Source organism: Miniopterus natalensis, chromosome 3, assembly GCF_054644295.1.
Source record: "Miniopterus natalensis isolate mMinNat1 chromosome 3, mMinNat1.hap1, whole genome shotgun sequence".
NCBI lineage: Eukaryota > Metazoa > Chordata > Mammalia > Chiroptera > Miniopteridae > Miniopterus > Miniopterus natalensis.
The window spans coordinates 61,996,601-62,017,267 of record NC_142083.1 but is presented as its reverse complement, the minus strand read 5'-3'; the positions used below and the strand labels follow the sequence as shown (position 1 = coordinate 62,017,267).

Here is a 20,667-nt window from a genome sequence, read left to right as displayed (position 1 = left end):
AAGGTCCTGCTTCACTCTGCCTTTCTCCGGTGAGCTAAATCCACTCATTAATCTGCCTCGCAACTTCCAAAATTTAATTGTTCTGATTTTCTCTTCTGTTCTTCTTGCCGTTAGGCAATCAATTCTCATTATTTCCAATAATTATGTTCCAGAAAGTTGCTCCAAACCCAGAATTAGTAAATATTGAACCATTACCCCAGGGGGAAGTATGGGGCTAGGTACCTGTGAGCCTCGTCAGCTAATCAATCCATAACCTTGTGTTATGTGTGTTTCTGTTTAAAGAAACCTTATTTAATGTTGATTCATTAACACTGCACTCCTGGCCAACAGCACTGTGACTCACGCCTGAATGGAGCTTATCCAGCACACATGTATTCTTCATGGGGTGTGTCACAGCCGCCTTGTGCTTAGGAACACTGGCCAGCACAGCTGTAGGTCATCTTAAACAGCAAAATCACCAACAAAGCACAGCAATCAGAAAACCATGCCACTACATAGACCATGAGAAGGATACTTGTTTGCAGCGTGAGAGCTGAAACGCAAAGGCAGTGTCACCTTTTTCAGCCTCCATTGGGAGCATGAGCTCAGGAGACAATTTTTTGCCACTTTGAGCATGTTCACGAGTGACTGCGAAAGCATCGCGAGTATTGATTTGGGGGTTAGAAATGAGTTTTAGAGAGTAGGCAAGTTCTCAAATACAGAATCTGGGGATAGTGAGGATCGACTGCAGTTTAATGCCTGTTTTATTCCTGTTTCCTTCTTAGGGTAGTTTCAGGAGGGATTGAAGGGAAACAAAAACAATAAATAAGCCACTGACACCTTCTTGTCTACAGTGACATGTCAGATTCTTCTAGCTTAGTCTACTTCTTCCACCCTTATGTATCCCCACTGGCCTCATCCCCCAGTGTGGGGCCCCAGTGTCCCTCAGGTGACCCAGGCCCTCTGCCATAAGCTGGGCCGTGCCCAGCCGTGCCACAGCATTGTATGGTAACGCACAGGTGCTGTGCCGGAGCTGGCTCATACTGGCTCACAAAGCTAATTCTCAGGAATTTTTGTGAAGCCATGTTAAACATAACCGTTATTAAAAATTTAAAGCACATAAGCTTACAATTAAATTATATTAACAAAAAGGTAATAAATACTCAAAATTCATTGCTTTCTAATTAGCTATGCTCTAGGTAATTTATGTCTCTTGTGTCCCCGTGGTAGACAAGCTATACCATGGTGTGCTACTGCACATCTCTTCCCAATCTACAGTCAGTGACATGGCAGTAAGAGTTTAAATCAGCAGTGGCTGGAGTATTTATACCATGGAAATCAGCAAATGCTTCAAATCTGTTTTTTTTCTCCCCAGAGAGCACCCCCCAGCCCATTGTTAATTTACCAGCACACCCCTGTAGCCTGAAAATTGCATGGAATTGAATAAAAACAGAAATTAACTGACAAAGGCTGGGGAAGAAGCCAGTAGCTAGATACAAAGATATGCATTAGCTACTTGAATGTTTATTAAGCAGAAGTAAAGAAGAAAATGAAATGAAGAATGGTAGAACAGAGTCACAGAAAAAGAATCTAGGCCATTTTTACTATATATTACAAAGGGTCTGGCCCAGCTGAACTAAAGGATCTTGTACATATCAGCTTGGAAAAGCTGAAGATTCTATAGTTAGCAGACTGGGGTTAAAAATTCTCAATACATAGTTAGAATCATACTGCCTAGGAAACGGTTATGTGTGAATAAGAGGTGATTGGCTCATGTACTATGTTATTTCTCTGACCAGTGAATACTATTGTGAAATTAGAGGTGGGTTTTCCCTGAGCAATAGCTCGAGGGCAATTTGTTGAAGTAATTATTCCAGGAAAAGCCAGGAGGAAAAAAATCATATTTAAAATTCTTGTACAAAATTTCTACTAGTTGTAGATATTTGTGAAGTTCAAGAGACTGGCTTATAATGTAGTCAGTAAGTATTTTTAGAAGATTAAAAAATGTTAGATTAAATTGAGTGCTTAGAATCTGTTGATTCTGCAGAGCAGAAAGAGCTAATTGACTGATATATCCTGGAAAAGCATTTAGGGAGTTCGGGGGAGACCCCTCAATGTAGGAGGTAAAAATAGAAAACAGTCGTGCTGCTGTTCTCCCTGGTTATCACTGTTATGAAAAAACACCACCTGCTTATGTTATTAAAATAGAGTAATTCCGCCTCATATTCACAGGCTCATCGCTGGGCAGCGGAAGGACACCTCTGGGCCCACTGTCACACTGATTCTTAGCCTTTGTTCCAAACCCTGGTTTCGGGCCCCGAGGTGTAAGGTCTCTGAGGAAGAAGCGTTGCTGTCAGCTTTATATTGGAATTTACTCCACAGGCGACCCCTGCGGGAAGTGTTATCCCTTGAAGGAAACCGAGAGACTTCGTAAAGTCGCTCAAGGGATAAGGGAAAAGTGCTTTGCCTGCGTTGTTTGGTATAATCTTCATATAACAGAAATTTTACAAGTAGTCTTATCGGATTTCTTCCTTCCTGTTCTTTATTTTAACTGTTACTAGTTTGTGTCTAACTTGTCTTTAGTGCTGTTGCGTCTGCTTTTTTCTTCCATGGACAACATAAAATCATTCTTCCAAATTGCATTGCCTAATCTTAAATATGGGTAATCTTCGGAGCAATCAGTGAATTCATTTCTTTTTTATTTTTCTTTTATTATTATTTTTTTAATTTTTATTTTTTTTAAATTTATCTTTATTGTTGAAAGTATTACAGGTGTCCTGTTTCCCCCCCCCAATTCATTTCTTTTTTTAAAATCAAGATATAATTCACATAACATACAATTTGCCATTTGAAAGCGCATCATTCAATGATTTTTAATATACTCACTATGTTGTGCCACCATCACCGCCGTCGCATTTCAGAACATTTCCATCACCCCCCAAAAGAAACTCCATGCCCGTTGGAAGGTACTTTTCGGTTCTCTTGGGTGTACACCTAGAGTGGATGTGCTGGGTCATGTGGTCATGTGGTGATTCTCTGCTTACCTTCTTGAGAACCACCAGCGTGTTTTGCGGTGAATTCCTTTTGTTAGCCACTCACCCTTGTGTCCTTGCTTGCTCAGTGCGCCTGCAGAGGCTCGTCCTTCTCTGGCCGGTGTGTCAGTTGTAATGTTCTCTGAGAGATGTGAGGGGAAGTGATATGTCTGACCTCTGAGATGAGGTGCTACTTGAAGTAGCATGCAAAATAGCTGCTTTTTGTTTTGCTCTACTTGTCTGCAACTTGTCAGGAAATACTTATTTAAAGATCCTCACTGAGCCTGGCAGGGCATGCTCAGCGGTTGATCATTGACCTAGGATCCAGGCGATCGGGGTTCAATTCCTGGTCAGGGCACATGCCCGGGTTGCGGGCTCGATCCCCAGTCGGGGGTGTGCAGGAGGCAGCCAATCAATGACTCTCTCATCATTGATGTTTCTATCTGTCTCTCCCTCTCCCTTCCTCTCTCTGAAATCAGTAAAGATATATTTTTAAAAAATTTAAAAAGTAAAGATCCTCATAGTCCCAGAGTTGTGGAATGCAGATTCATTTGTGGTTTCTGCGTATATTCTGCCTTCACCTTGATAAATGGCCACATTCTTGTATTTATCTTTTTGATGATGATAATGATGATGATGATGATGACATCACAACTTGTTAGGTGCATTTCTAGTGCAAAGTACCATGCTAACAGGTTTACATGTTATTTAATTTAATCCTCACAATACACTTCTGAAATGTATATTTTAAATCCCTTTTCACTTGTCCCAGACCAAGGTTTAAATCAGTGAAGAAATTCCATATTGCTGGAGGTTGGCAGGACAGTGAAAAGTGCTGCTATGCTGGGGCCTCCCATTCCTTGGAGAGGTAAACATATGTCTGCTCAAATGTGGTTCTACTGGACAAACCTGGTATTTGAAAACCAAGACCACGCCTATATCAAATAAAAGGGAAAAAAGAAGGTCTTAGACAAAACCACCACGTAGTTTCAAATTCTATACCTAAAATAATATATGAGGGGGAAATGACCACAAAAGCAGCATGGAATCACCTTCTAAATTATTTAATATTTAAGTGTAATATTCGTTATAATTTGCATTAGGAAGATTATTTATTTTTTTAACTTTAATATGACATTTTAATATTTTCCCTTACACATATGCATCATAAATCTAGAGAAATGTACACTAATGATTATCACCTTTTAGATCCCCAAGAGAAAAAGGTTTTCCTCTGCCAGATTCATTATGGTTGTAGCTTTTCAATTGTGGAAACTGTTTTTGTGCCTCAGTGGATTTTCTTGCTGCATTTGGTGCTGAGGGAAATCACTGATTGCTTAGGCAACAATGGAATAAGCTGGAACAGCATTTCCTTAAGTGAAACCTTGGCCACTGGTGGCACAGTAACACACACTCTACTTTATAAAATATTGTAGGTTTACCAAAAATGCTTATAGATTTTAATACTATTATAGGAGCTTTAGAATGGTATATCTTATGCAAGAACATGAAAAGGCAAGTCACAAGGTAAGTCCCCTATTAAAAATATTTCAATTATTTACCATCATTTGCTTTTATGAAATAACACTGCAATAAAACTTTATACATAGGGCTTTTGGCTTATGTGGGAATATGTCAGTAGGGTATTTTTCAATGAATGGAATTGCTAGGTCAGGGGTATGTGTGTTTTTAATTTTGTAGATATTGACAAATTTTCTCCATAGAGATTATGGCAATTTATACTTATACTAACCATGTATGGGAGTGGTTGTTATCCCACACTCTCACCAAAAGTGTTATCAAAAATTCGATCTTTATCAACTATAATGGATGAAAAACCAAGATACTATTTTTTCCTATCGTTTTGGAAAATATTTTTAAATAACAGAATACCCAGTGTTGGTATAGGTGTGGGGAAAAAGAAAACTCATACATATTGAACCAAATCTATAACTGTTAAATATTCAGGTGACGCTTATTAAGTGCCTGCTATGTGTGAGCCTCTCGTCTACATGTTGGGGAAGAGACAGAGACCAATTAAGTATCCTTGTCCTCACAATCTGATATACAAATTGTCATGAATATCGGAATGGGGTAAGAACGAACAAGCAGGCCATGATTCTTGTTTTGCTTTAAAACTGCCGAATCTCAATTGGTAAGAATTATCCTAATGATTTAGATTTGACAGTGTTAATGGATTCTGGATGGTAAATTTTCATTGTCTCTAAGAACGGTCCTTTTCTTGCTAAACTTAACTTCAGAAGGTTTGGAAATGACCATCAGAGCACAGTTCTAGATATGTCTTTTCTGGTTAGCCACGTTCGCGACAAGTACAAATACATGTTTTTGATTCTCAGATGCAGAAGAGAAGGGTAACCACAGGACCATGCAGTGGGCATCTCAATCCCTGTTTTGCTCTGGGGCCTTCCTGGGCTTCCGTTCCAGCCTGAAGCCATCACAGGACCCTAACTGATCCAGGTCCTGAACTCCTTAATATTTCCTAACAGTGAGCTTCAGACTTTTGTTTATCCTGTGAAAACTTTCATTCGAATAAAGTCTTAATCTGTAGCCTAATATGTAAAAAAAGACAAGCAGGGTGGGGATGCTGTGACCTGCCCTGAAACCCAGCACACTTTTATCTTCTGTCTCCTGTTCCCTTGCTCCCTTCAGTCCTGAGGAACAGTTTGAAAGCCATGGCCCCTAAGAGAACCCCCCAAACAGCCGATATTCATGATATAAACCACCTCATGGTTTGCCAAAATTAGTGACTGTCAAACTTTTGCTTTCATTGGCATCCCCTAGAGGATTTGGTGAAACACCCCGCAAGCAGCTAATTCTGTAGGTCTGTCTGGGCGAGAGCCCGGCAATTCCCATTCCTAACCACTTTCCAGTCGCTGATGCTGCTGGTCTGGGGACCACAGGCCTGTGCGTGACTAGGAGCATGTGTCTCACATTCAGCGGGCCAGGGAGGAGCATCCCGTGGTCAGATTAAGGACGTAGGTTAAGGAGAATCAGACAGGTTTCTTCTAAACTTTATAGTGTTAATGATACAGTACATTTTTTTATCTCTAAGAGAAAGATCTAGTATTTGACCGCAGACTACTCTTTCCCTCCCTTCTTTTCTTTTGAAAATAGAATAAACATGGAAAATAGTATACTGTGTGCAGGGTATATATCTTTCCGATGGACTTGAGGTTGTTTGTTAGGGTTATATGAGGAGTTTGTATTAATATGTCTTCATTTGTTTTCCTGTGCTCCCGTCTTTACCTGGCCTCTGGAGCTGGAAGGAGCACTGACCGGAGAGTTAAGAGACGTAAGCTCTTAGTCCTAGCTCTGCTGCAAACTAGACACTAGTTTAGTAATCTATAAACTGAGGAGGTTTGACCGGTTGAAGGCGGAGATTGCAGCTCTGAAGTTCTTTAGCCTGCAGGAGATGTTTAGTCAAGTGAATAACTGAATGATGTGGAGTGTATCGAACACATGGGCCTTACTGAAGGGGAGGCACTGGGCTCACCACATTCTCAGTCACTATCCTGAATTAAAGTGGCCCCAGTTTTTGCAGAGGAGACTCTAGAGACCGAGAGGGGTTCAGTAACAGACTCACACATGTAGAAAATAGCGAAGGTAGGCCCAGCTGGGCGTGGCTCAGCGGTTGAGTGTCAACCTGGGATCCAGGCGATCGGGGTTCGATTCCCGGTCAGGGCACATGCCCGGGTTGTGGGCTCGATCAATGACTCTCTCATCATTGATGTTTCTATCTGTCTCTCTCTCCCCCTCCTTTCTTCTCTCTGAAATCAATACAGATATTTAAAAAAAAAAAAAAAAGTAAAGGTAGGACTTCAACTTATCTCTCAATCTAAAGAATGCTTTCCACTTTGCCTACTGCCATAATACACTTACCACTCAATTTCTCCTTAAAATGTTTTATTTTTAAGTGTTTCCTCTGGGTCCTTTGAGATCAGGTAGATTTGGGACTAAATCTGAGTTCAGCTGCTTTACAGCTAACAAGTTACTCAACCTGCCTGATCTTTAGTCTCCTCAACTTCAAAAAGAGGGTGATAATATCCTCTTTGCATGTTTATCATGAGGATTATGTCAAGTGCTGAGCACAAAGTATGTGCTCAATAAATAATAATTATATTAACTTATTCTGGAGTTATAATCACCATAGATACAATTTTGTATTCTGCCTTTCACTCTTGAACAGTTTATTATAAGCATTTCTTATGTTGTCCAGGCTCTCCATACTTATATTTAGAGGCTGCATCTGTCTTCACTAAGTGGATAAATAGTATTTACTCACCTGTTCTGCTATGATTGATATTTAGGTCCTATTGCTTATTTTATTATAGTGGAATGGACATAGATTTTAAGAGCCAGACATGTCTGAGTTAAAATTTCTAATTCTACCTCTGTTTGGTTTTGGATTAGTAATTTTCTGATACTAATGCTTTGCAGCATTGTTCTGAGGATTAAATAAGACAAGCAACAGCTATAAAACTTATATAACACTTTGCCAGGCACATCATACATTGTCAAGACATGCTGGGTCTTTCCCAGCATGTGAAAGGCCCAAGATCTGGAACCTTTGCAGCAGGCCTAATGATGGCATTGGCTCCCATGTGTGGAAGCTCTTCTTGTGGGTCAATGCAAACGTCACTGAGATTCTCTGCATGCAGATGCAGCCCTTTGGCTTGAACCTGCTGGTCGCATAGCTTTGACACTCAACTCTCCATGCATGGCAGCAATCTTAAAAGTAATCTTTAGTTCTTAATTTATTTCTTACTTGCTTTTCTATGAGTAAAAATTATATTTCTTTTTTTTAATTCAAAACCCCTAAGTATTATTTTTTATTTTATTAACTGTTCATTTTTAAATAATTTCAGACTTATAGAAAAGTGGCAGGGTGGCACAAAGAGCTCCCCTATAACCCACCTTCCCCAAATGTTTACATTTTACTGAACCGTAGTACAGTGGACAACACAGAAAATCAACACTGCACAATACCGTCAACTAAACTATAGGCCTTATTCAAATTTCACCAAGTGTTCCAATAATGTCCATTTTCTGGTCTAGGATCCAAACCATAATCTCACACTGCATTTAGTTGTCATATCTTTTTAAAATTTATTTATTATTTTTATATTTTTATTGATTTCAGTTCAACTTTAATTCATATCAGAACTTTATGAATGTGATTCTATTTTTTTTTACTTTTTTCAATTACAGTTGACATTCAATATTATTTTATATTATTTTCAGGCATACAGCATAGTGGTTAGACATGTAGGTAGTTCACAAAATGATCCCCCAATAAAGTAAAAAATTAGTTTTTAAAACTTATTCTGAATGAATAGCCAGCTATATTTTTAGACTGGCTTAAAAAAAATGTGATTTAATTATGCTTTCACTAGTGGGTCCAGATGTAGACTACAGATGAGATTGTAGAGAATTATTTTTACTGCTGGTTCAGAGGAGAGGGCAGAGGACCACGACAGAGTTTCAGCTTGAAGAGAATCTGCATTTCATTTACAAAGGCAAGAGTTTATTATGTCACAACAGCATGTGTCTGATCTGGATAATTTTAGAAATTCTCTGATGGGACTAGGATTGTTATTTCACAGTATAAGTGAATTTGAGACTGCCTTGATTTTTTTATTAAAATCAGATATCCACATGCAAGACGATCTTAAGGTAGCAACTCCTTTCCTTCAGCTGGAAGGAAATGAAACAGCGTACAGCTGGATTCTAAGATGTAAATTGCAGGGGAGAAGATGTGTCTGTAATTAACTTAGAAAGTACTGTTTGTGTTTAACTTTACCATGATTTTTCAAGATGAACAAATTGCACATTAGATAGGGGAGGCAAGGGGTAAGGGTTTTGAAAAGTGTGAATTTATTTCCTGGTTGTAATTTCTAAGATGAAGCTCTGAATTTTTAATTTATACATTGATTTGGAGTAATTAGCCCTCGAATTGTCTAGGTTTTGAGGCATAATTATTTAGAGGAAGATGGACCATGGAGAGCATCTTGATTTTCTGAATCATCAAGGAAAAAATTATGCCCTTTACAGAAAATCATACACTGATTTTCCCTTCCCCTGCCCTTCCTGCACCATCAACTTCGGTGTTCATTAATCGTGATCTCATTACATTTTTAAAAAAATCATGTAGACATAGTCTAGATACTTGAAATATTATTGGCAAACTTTTGGTTTCTCAAAAACCACAACATATTTTGTATGACTCTTTTCCCCCCAAATCACCTTCCCTGGTAGATTTTGAGCACTTTTTTATTTTTATAAGGTTTGGAGAATGAAAAGAATTGAAATTCTACTTAACTACCAAGTAATTCAATCCTATTTGAATATCATATACTGATATCCATTTATGTAAGTCCCCTACAGAAGATCAGAACATTAACGAGTTTTGGACAATTGAAGTGAACTATTGTCAAGGCCAAGTGTGAATTGCAAGCTACTAAAAATTCTTGATAGGAGAATAACTTTGAGCTGATACGCTGTAAGGAGGCATCTGGTTTTCCTCTTGGCAGAGCTCCAGATGCCAAAGCTAAGCTCCTTGGCTAACTTTTCCCTAGCACTGCTCTTTAGATGCCAGGATTCTGACTACCACTTGAGATCTGGTATGTAGCTTTTGTTTTAAAAAAAGTATCTATATTGTTAAAAGTATTACAGATATCCCTTCCCCCTCCCCTTTGATCCCCTCCACCTTATACTTGCCCATGAATCAAAATTCACAATGTGCCAAAAAGGATAGATGAAAGAGTAAGTTTCTGCCCATCCCTGTCCTCCAGAGGCAGTCCCTGGTAACAGTTCCTTAGATATCCTTCCAGGGATTATCTGTGTATGTCAAGTACGTATGGACACATATTCTACTTCTTCTATACATATAGTCATATAAATATATACTGATCTGCACCTGCCTCTTTTCAAGTTGACCCATTTTGGAGATTGTGACACCATTATATATTGCCTCACTCTTTTTAAAGGCTGTTTGGTATCTGTTGCATTGTATTGATAAACCGTAATTTATTTATCAGACCCCACTGGTGGATATTTAAATGATTTCTAATCTTTTGCTAATACAAACAGTACTGCATTGAATAACTCCATATAGTCATTGTTTTGCATACAGCAGCATATTTATAGGATACATTTCTAGAAATAGAATTGCTGGGTCAAATGGTTTGTACAATTTTTATTTTGACAAATACTGCCAAACTGCAGGAGATGGTATACAAGTCATACTCCCACCAGCAGGGTTTGAGAGTGCCATGTGCTTTTAAATCCTAAACCTGCCCTTTGTCACCTAAGGCTGTATTTTCCTGGACTTGGCCAGAGTTCAGAGCCTCTGGGCTCACTTGTGTTACATTGGTAACTTTCTTTCTGTGATCAGGACTCAGTTTCCAACACTCTGGGACACTGCATTCCTTTCCAACCATTTGAGAGCCTTACTTACAGCCTCCGTAGGCTTATTTCTATATGTGTTTGCGCATAGCCAAGGGCATTAAAGGAGGTGCTTAGAGAGGTTAGTTTATTTTCCTTGATTTGAAAGACAACATAGGAGGGAGCCTTCCCACCCTTAAATAAAGAAACAAACTGAAGTTTTGACCTTTAAAGCTAAATGTTGGCGGTGTCATATAGTTATCACTTCACCACTGAGCCACTCTCTGCTAAGCGCCATCACACTGTCCCTGTGGGGTCTGGCTCCCTGCCAGCTCTCCCTCTGAGGCCTGCAGCCCTCTCCCTCTGCTTCCGTCCCTCCTCCTGTCCCTCACCTTCATTTCCTCTCCGCCTACTTATCCAAACAGCCTTTTACGACTCCTGCTGGAACTTTACCACCTCTCCCTGAGCCACTATCATAACACGACAGGTCCAGGCACAAACCAGAGCTCCCTTTGATTTTTCTACTTATAGATCTTTATCCCTGGGCTTCCTGTTTTATAATCTGGGCTGTAGTTTATATTCCAAACTTCTAAAATGGTAAGAGCCTTTTTTGTTCAATTATGCAAAGCACCTAACTCACAATGCTCACTTAAATATACAATATTGTGTTTAGTGGAGGGATTTTTTTAAAGGATTTAGCTTTAACTTTATTTTCACTTGAATATATTTATATTTAACATGTTTATATATAAATATATTTAAAACTATGATGGCATTTCTGTGGGTTATTTCCACAATTCAGCGTTCACTAATACTGAACATGGACTTATATGTTATTTTAGTGTATACTTGCTTTCCTTAGAATGATATGTCCAGGCAAATAAAGATGGTGAGCTACCAAGGACACTGGGATGTTGCTGTTCGGTACATTCGTCCCATGCTGGTAAGGAATTGCTGTAGTCACTGTCATGCCATCTAGAACAGTGTTCCTCAAAAAGTGGCCCACGGACTAGTGCTTTTCTTACCTGACTGCAGCAAAATAAGGACAGGAATTGAAATAAGTGTTCAGAAACTTTTATAGCAATTTGACAGAGTTGAACCTCATTTTTAAAATTGAGCTTATATTTGTTCTATGTCCTTTTACAATCTTTTTTTTCCCCCTGAAAACTCATTTTATTCGACAAACTATCAACTTACCACAGATCAGATTCTCTAAAGTAATGTAGAAAATTTCTCAAATTTTGGTGACTCTCTGGCTTGTAAGGCAGATGCATTGCTCTAAAAATGTTGCCTTAGCTTGTTTTCGTAGCAGGACACGTTTGATATCCCTATGTAACACTTGAGGAAATGAGACACAATGACAAAGTTTCTTGCCTCAGGCTGCTGCACATACTGGGATTAAATCTTTCCCTTCTCATTTCTGTGATCAGACTATAGGCCTCATCTGCTTTTCATATTATGATATTTTCATTAGAATCTGAGAGACTGACTGGAATAGAGAGAAAATTATTTGTGAAGAGAACATTGTATCTTTCTACCCTTCAAAGAAAAGTGTAAGTAGCATTTCCTCCCATATTATTTTTCCTTTAGTGCCATGTTCTAAAACCACAGCACTTTGGAAGATATTTAGAAGAATTTTACACAATGACTTTGCACTTAGGAAAAATTCTCTGTGTGCTGAATGTTTTTAAATGCTGGTGGAGACTACAAAAATAATAAAATTGGGGGAAATTCTCAAGCATCACAGCATCGGCCTCAGAGAGAGGTTTGAGTTTCTGTTCAGACCAAAGGAAGACCCAAGGAACCAGAATAAATATTGAAAACATCTCTTATTTTGGGCAGAATGGATGGAGGTTAAGGTCAGACATACAAATCCAAATGACTTATGAAGCAAGAGGAACTGAGAGGGGTGTTAGATGAGAGAGAGAATGAAACCAAGGGTCAGGATTGAAAAGATGGAGGTAGATGGGAGGCTTCCAGGGCGGCTGGGCCTGGAAGCTCCTGGGGGCAGACTCCGTGGGCGGCCACTTCCACTTGCAGGGCCAGGGATCAAGTACACATGTGGAGCCTAGCATAAAAAATGTGTTATCCGTGGTTATTCAGTTGAAGAACACTTGATGAAAATGTTTACTTCACCTTCTATTACCACCTTTAGCTACTCTTCTTCTACAATGGAGAAAATACATATAATTACAAATTTATCATTCACAGTAGGTTGTGAGTCTTTTATATGTTAACTACATGGTGTCATATAAATCTTTTTGCCTTGATCTGAAATTTGGGATGCACCTGTCTTTTTATAATAGTGGCGTTTTGTGTATGCTGTATTTTCCCATAAAAGTATTACCTAAAATGATCTGAAAGGTTAACTGTGCTCTAAATTTTGTTAAAATGCACTTAGAAATAAGTTTTTACAAAGTGGCATCCTTCTCAAATTTTTTATTGCCCCAAAGTCATATCTATTAGCATTTTCCAAGTAACCTCTCCTTCTACATCTTTCAGTTGTGACTGCCTTAGACGTGGCTTTTGGATCTGGGGTCAATTGCTTAGCCTTAGTGGGGTTTTGGAGGGACATTTATATATTAATAACAACTTGCCCATTAGTCATACTGACCGTTATTGCTAGTATATTCAATTAGTAAGGATTTACCGAACGCTCACTGCAAGGTTCTATGTCTGTCACTGAGGTTAAGAGAGGTGCCCTTTGTTCATTCATTCAGCCACCAACCTGTTTAAGTACCTGCTATGGATTAAGCATGGTGCCAGGAACATGGGGCAGGTTCCCTCTTACGAGGAACTGATAGACCCTATATAATGGAGATAATATCTCCTAAATTATTATGAGGATTAAGTAAAATAATATTTCTAAAGCACTTAGCACAGCCCCTGAAATGAATGATTATTTTCCCCCAGGAATGGCAGAGACTGCTTTTGAGAAGTATTTACAAATCACTGTGAAGCCAGGCTAAATCTTGCTTTATATAGAATGTTAATTTACTAGTTTTAAAAAAAGATAATCCAAGGGGAAACATTAAAATATTTTCTTCCACTGGGATATCAATAGGAAAAGCCACATTGAGAGATTGCCAAAAGAAAGAAGAGTAAGAATATTAGGAAACAGTCACATGTAAAAGAATTATAAAATAAAAGAGCAAATAAAGAAGATGTAAAAGTAATATTTTACTTGTTTGCAGATGCTTTCTTCTTGAATGTTGGCTTTTAGTCACTCTTGACATTTCACCTGGAGAAGGGGAAGCCACCATGTCAGTGACTAATCTTGGCTATTCATTATTTCAGTGAACTCTCAGGAAGTTCAGGCTAAACATCCGAAAGAATTAATATTACATTAACTCAAATCTAAGAAGACAAAGCTAGTGCTTCCTCCAGGAGACATGCACATCCCTTCACCTGCTCTCTGAAGTCTAATAAATCTTTCAACCAAAATTTTTTCATCTAGCAGGTAGTGTCTTAGACATGAATTTAAATCTGATCAGATTTCCTTAATCAAAAAGTGGGCATTTTTTGTGTGTCCTATGAATGGGGATAAACCCAAAATTAGAAAATCAGCTTCAAAGAAAACCAACAGATTTATGCCACAATGGCTTTTCTATATTCGGAGGGAAATGCCTCCAGTTTTGTAATTCCTTTATTACCTAGAAGTAATAACTGACATTTGTAACAATTTCCTTGCTTGACTGATTCTATCCCCTGAAGCTTTTTGAGGATATTGTACTCGATTTTATGTTCCCAGTGCTATTCAATAGAACTTTCTGCAATGATGGAACTGTTCTGTATCTGTGCTGTACAATGCAGTGTGGTGGCCACTACCCATATGCTGCTTTCGAGCATTCAAAATGTGGCCATTGCCCTGAAACTAATATAAGATTGTACATCAACTGTAATTTAAAAATAAAAAATATATATTTTAAAATGTATTTAATTTTAATTAATTTAAATGTAAACTTAAATAGCTGCCTGTGTGTGTATATTGGGCAGTGAAATTAAAGACTGTAAATATCAATTCACAAGAGTTAAAATAGGTTTCCACATAGACAATATTGAGGGAGTTGATAACTGGAAATTCTGGTTTTGCAAAAGTTTATATCTTAATATTCCATTAGGTATAAGATTTCAAAAAGAATCTTGTAATATAAATTAGATCACTTAAAGCATTCCTTCTTTCCATCTTAACTTTTGTTTTGTCTTTGCCATTTTTTCTGTATTCCTTACAAGCTGATAACATCAACCAAAAGCAATTTTCAAATATAAACATTATGCCAAAAGTTTCATTATTTCTAGTAGTATAATTTATGGGAGAAAGGGAGGTGTGTGCGTGTGTGTGTGTGTGTGTGTGAGAGAGAGAGAGACAGAGACAGAGAGACAGAGAGAAAGAGAGAGAGAGAAAGAGAGAGAGAGACAAAGAGAGAGAGAGACAGAGAGAGAGACAGAGAATGAGAATGAACCTGTAGGCTCAACTTTGAGCCAGCCTCAGACATTTATTACTTTGGCTGACCTGGTAAGTGCGTTAAAACCATAGTGGGAGAATCCTAGATGACTGCACTTAATTCTTTAGGATGCATGTTATATGGTATTTTGTTTGTTTAGATAATTTCACCAATTAATTTTCTCTTTCCTTCATGGCTTATGTTCCAATCCCCTGTGTTTACAGACTGCAAACTGACCTTTTTTTTAAAAAAAATTGAATTTTAAAAAGGGGCTGGGTTCATTTATCTATAGCATGTCTCTTTACTTTCCCTTTTTAACTCAAAATTCCATTTTAAATAATAGAAAGTGATGTTTATACCCCTAAAGAAAGTTGTCTGTTGATTAACTAAAAACTATATTTGCCAGTTTGCCTTCTTTATGCATAAAATTTCAGTTAACTGGAATATTTTAAATCAGGGGTTTCTGGTTGATCAAAAGAAAATGAAATGATTACTCATACATTCATCATTTATTTACAGATTCCCCCATTATATGCCAGGTACTGTTCTTGGTATTGGGAATACAGCAATGAACAAAGAGACAAAATTCTCCATCCTCATGGAGCACAAATTCTAGTGGAATCCTTTTTGTTTCCACTTCTGTAGATAAATTTTCTAAAATATCTATTTCTTTTCATCTTACAGGTACATATATTATCACAATCTAGTGTGGTTTGTTGGTTTTGATCACTAAGATTCCTGAATTGCCTGTCTCAAAACCCTCATTCCTTATGACCGTTGGTGTAGAATCGAAATTCTACTCTGAATCACTTGGGAAGCCTGTTTACAAATGCTGGTGCTGCCCCCTCCTTCCCATCCTCATTTAGTTTCTTGACCACGGACTTGAGCATCAGTATATTTTAATCAATGTGTTTTATCACCCAGGTGATTACGATGTGCTGCCAGAGCTGAGTACCACTAGCACAGAAAGTTTAGATTACTGGCTTGAAGGATATGGAGTCCAGCATATATACTAGAAGATATTTTAAAACCTAATGACATGCACCAAGAGGTTGACAGTTCGATTTTGGCATGCAAGAGGCAGCTGATTGATGCTTCTCTCTCATCGATGTTTCTATCTCTCTCTCTCCCTCTCCCTTCCTCTCTCTGAAATCAATAAAGATATATATTTTTAAAAAAAATACATCGCCCGGCTGGGTGTGGTTTAGCGGTTGAGCGTCGACCTAGGATCCAGGCGATGGGGGTTTGATTCCCCATCAGGGCACATGCCCCGGTTGTGGGCTGCGGCCAATCAGTGACTCTCTCATCATTGATGTTTCTATCTCTCTCTCTCCCTCTCCCTGAAATCAATAAAGATATATATATATATTTAAATGCATCAAATTAGACTTGAGATTACCTGAAATATTTGGAAAATATTTCTGAAGAAGATGCTTGTCAAGTGAATTATGAAGCACAGGCTAGAGTCTGAAGAAAAGGAAAAGAAGGATGTCTCTGTAGAGGGGCAAACATGTACAAAGTATGGGCATGGAAGACAACAAAGCTTCTTATGGAAGCTAAGAAATTTGGTGGGGCTAGAGCACAGGTTGTCTATGCTAGCGGGAGGATGAAGCTAGAAAGATAGGCCCAAGCCATATTCTGATGGGCTTTGGCTATGAAACAAGGAACATGGGTATGAAGCTAAAAGTCTTGGGGAGAACAAATAAAAAATTTAAGAGAAATAAGTAACTTGTTGGCTGCTGGTTGGAAATAGGTAGACCCATTAGGAGACCATTGCAGAAAACCAAATGAAAAGTGATGAAGGTGGTGAGGATGACCAGTATGGGATGAATATGGAAGCTATTTAGACAACAGAGTCTCTAGTTCTTGGTGACTGATTGTGTGGGGTAATAAAGGAGAAAGAAACATAATTTCTGGCTTGAGTGAACTGATGGTGTCATTTATGTAGATAAGAGGAGTAAATTCAAGGAATGGTACAAGAAGATGAATTCAATTTAGGACTTTTAGTTCAAGGTGAATTTATGACTCTGAAGCATAGCTATTCAGTAGAAAGTGGGTTGCTTCTTAACTGGAGATTGAGATTTGGGAGTTAACCATTCATAGTGATAGATAAGGCCATAAATTTAAATTGATCACCTATAGAAAGTCTACAAAGTAAAAAGAGATCAAAGGACAGAACTTTGGGTAACATGAATATTTAAGGACAAGGATTTTGAAGGAGTAGTAACAGAGTTTGGGTGAAACCAAAAAACAGGGCTGTTACATAGGGTGAAGGAAGGAGTTTCAGGAAGAGGCCGCAGTCACTGTTGAGTGCTAAAGAGAAGGAAAGTAATGTATCTCTGTCATTTCATCCTGTCCAAGATGTCCACAGACATGTGGCCCATGCTGAAAGGCTCTTGATATTTGCTCCTGTCCCAAAAGGACCATGGAGACGTTTGGTCCATGAGTCATTACAGAATACAAACACTGAACCTTGTTCAAATTGTATGGACATTGTTTATTCTGTAATTCATGAGGAATCTTGAATTTCACATTGATTTTTGTTCTTCCTCATTATGAAGTTCAGCAAAGTTACTCTGAAGTCGATGAGCAATTGCTCTTGAGTATATATCAACCTGATTATTGACTTTCTAGTCATTCTATCTGTGAATAGTTTCAGTGATACAAATTTGATTCTGTTGGTATTGCCATGAGGTTGGCTGCTGTACTTGAGTGTAGCCACCAAGAACCTGGATGATAATTTGTCCATGGTTCTGCAGTTCATCTTTTCATACTTTAAGGACTTTCTGTCATGGACCAAATGTTTCCGTGGATGTTTTGGACCGGACCAAATCTCAAAGACCTTTTGGCGTGAACCAAATGTCTTGGTGGACGTTTTGAACAGGACCATGTCCACTAATCAATTTTTCACACTTTGAATACTTATGGACTGAAATTAGAGTCTTCTAAATTACATTTTTGTAAGACTCAAATTGAACAGTTAAGGCAAAATGAACTTTTAGACCTTTTTTTATTTCTTTCACAAGCAGCTATTACTGATATAACCACCAGGTACAAAGGTGTCTCTTAGTTGAGAATTGTGAACAGAAACATCTAACCTCTTACTTAAAGTAATGATTGCTTTTGCACAACCCTCATTCCAATGAGGGTTTGGAATTTAGCATCATTGTGGGGAGAATATGTTTTTCTCTGCCTCCGAGCCTGAGAGACCTAAGCCCATCTTTCCCATTATCTATTTCTGATGTTAGCTGTGAATTTCCCTAAGTGATGAATTGCTTCATTGAATTTTCACTTCCTACTCAATTCTTTATAAGTTAAAGGAAGAAGAATAGCCAAGAAACAAAAAGGCTTTTATATGCAGAAAGTAAAAGCTGTGCATTCTGAAACCATGCAGTTTTGAGCTAAAAGCATCAGTCTGTAGTCATATTTTAATTTTGCTGCCTGCTGAAGGACGTTCTCTTCAGCATTAAATATGACCTGACTTGTCCAGTTCCTCTGCTATGAACTTGAATCTATTCCTTTCTTGCCTCATGGTGAAATCCTCTGAAGATAAGATATACATATACATATACATATGAATGTGAATAAATATAAGAAGATATTTTATAGAAATTGTAGCAATAGTGAAAGGAAAAAATTATTTAGAAGAGTTTTGTTTATTAAGAAAGAATTTAGAGGAAAAAAATGTTCACCAAAATTTTGTGAAATTAACCAAAAGGTTCACTGTGGTTATCGCTGGGTAGAGGAATTGCATCTAATTTGTATTTTCTTAATTTTACTTGTCTACATTTTCTACAATGAATAAATATATTTTCTGAAATAATATACAAAAGTTTGATTGGTGGTTTTTTTAAGGCAAGTGCCTTTATCATGATGTTATTGCTACTAAAATAGTTCTCCATTATACCGTCTTAGTTTTGGACAACTACAGCTTAGTATCTCTTTCTCTAAGAAATCTTCCTGGCCTAAATCAGAGAAGCTGTCATGCTGCTCTGCCACTAAGGCTGCAGGGCTGTTGTTTTTATGGTGTCCATTGGTCATTCATACTTACTGAGCATCCATGTGCTGGCTTTTGTGGGAAAATAAAAGATGTTTCTATCTCTCTCTCTCTCTCCCTCTCCCTTTTTTCTGAAATCAATAAAGATATATTTAAAAATAAATAATAATGAAAATAAAAATTGTGTATCAGTCAGCTGTTGCTGGGGAACAATCACAACATTTTATTGGCATAAGCAATAAAATTTTATTTCTGATTACACATCTTGGGTTCAGCTGGAGTGACTCTTCTTAGGCTACAGGTCAACAGGTCAGCCAAGTTGGCTCATTTTGGGGCCCAGGCTAGTGGGTTAATAGCTACCATGGTTTGTTCTTCTCATAATGATGGCAGAATCGGAAGGGGACAAATCCAACTATACAAACACATATCTGCTAACATCCCAGGGGTCAAAGCAAGTTAGATGTGAAGTCTGCAGTTAAGGGATGGTGTGGGACACTCCTACCATGAGTGTCCTTGGCCCTGTGCCCAAGATAAGGGTATGAATATATAACACTACCACAGGGGAATGAAAAATTAGGACTAGTAATTTTATCTACTATACCTACTTCCTTGTGTACATTTATTTATTCATCCACCAATCCACCTGTCTTACACATAAAAAATATAAATATATACCATAGGCATATATGTAATATACATATGTATATAGAGATACACATGTACATAAGATAATATAAAACATGTAGCTATGTGTAAAAATTCTTTATGAATCACAAAAATGGGATAGCATATGGAAGGAAGCAGGGTTATTAGCTAAAGAAGCTAGTGTAGTAGGCCTGGTATATATTGAGAAGGTCTTGGAGAGTGTCATTCATATTGAAAAACAATAAAGAGTAAATATTAAAGCATTCCAGGGATAGGACCAATGGAAATTTGATGCTAAATTAGACACTGAGACTGGGGTGGCAAGGAGTTAGGGTTAAGATGGAGTGAAGGAGGTGATATTAAAAATGTCTACAATTCTGTGAACCTAGGGAACTTGAGGAAATCATAGTAGCATTAACCAGGAGAAGGAATTTGTGAAGGGTGACTGGAAGGCAGGAGCTGGTCTTACTTTGCATATATAGGTTTCAGGTTATCAGCAAATATCAAATTGGCCATGTTCTCAAGATGATGGGACTGTGGTGGTGCGTTGAGACAGGAGCACTAATGAACTTCGTTAGTGATCATGAACTAGTTTCTAATGTCTCTTCCAGCTCTTAAATTCATAATCCTTTGACCTCTGTTGTGACTTACAGTTGGAAAAATATGAACAAAATGTTTCCCCAAAGAGTTTAGAGATAGAGAAAAAAAATAAGACTTATATGGCAGGTTCCAATAATGTCCTCCAGATATATGTTCTTGGCCAGCAGAGTGTTGTTGTTCTTGTTCCTTTTTAATTATTTTTATTTTTATTTTTTAAATTTGAGAACCTAGAGGCTGGATATACTTCTTAGTCAAACCACAGACTTCATCAGCCCCTCTTGTCTCAGATGCACTCACTTCACACATTTACATTATGACCTAGTCCTAGAAGGTACTTGGGATTTGATCCCTGCTCTGAGTCTTGGGGCTTGCTAATTGATGATGGGAGTGTGAAAAATATTCAGAGAAAATCAGGGAAAACCAGAGGTAGGCAAGCACTGAGTCATGAAAGTCCAGATTAAATAAAATTTTAGAGAAACACTAAAATTAGCTGATTGTTCCAGAAAGCTGAAAACCGAGCTTGTTAAAATCTTTGTTCTTTTACAACTTGACTAGATTTAAAACT

At 37.9% G+C, this 20,667-nt stretch overlaps 1 protein-coding gene across 1 annotated transcript in view; it reads left to right on the top strand.

Moving 5' to 3' along the window:
* MCC (MCC regulator of Wnt signaling pathway) overlaps positions 1–20,667 on the top strand; it is a 342,772-nt gene that overhangs the window by 35,023 nt on the left and 287,082 nt on the right. The gene's annotated exons all lie outside the window — the stretch shown is intronic.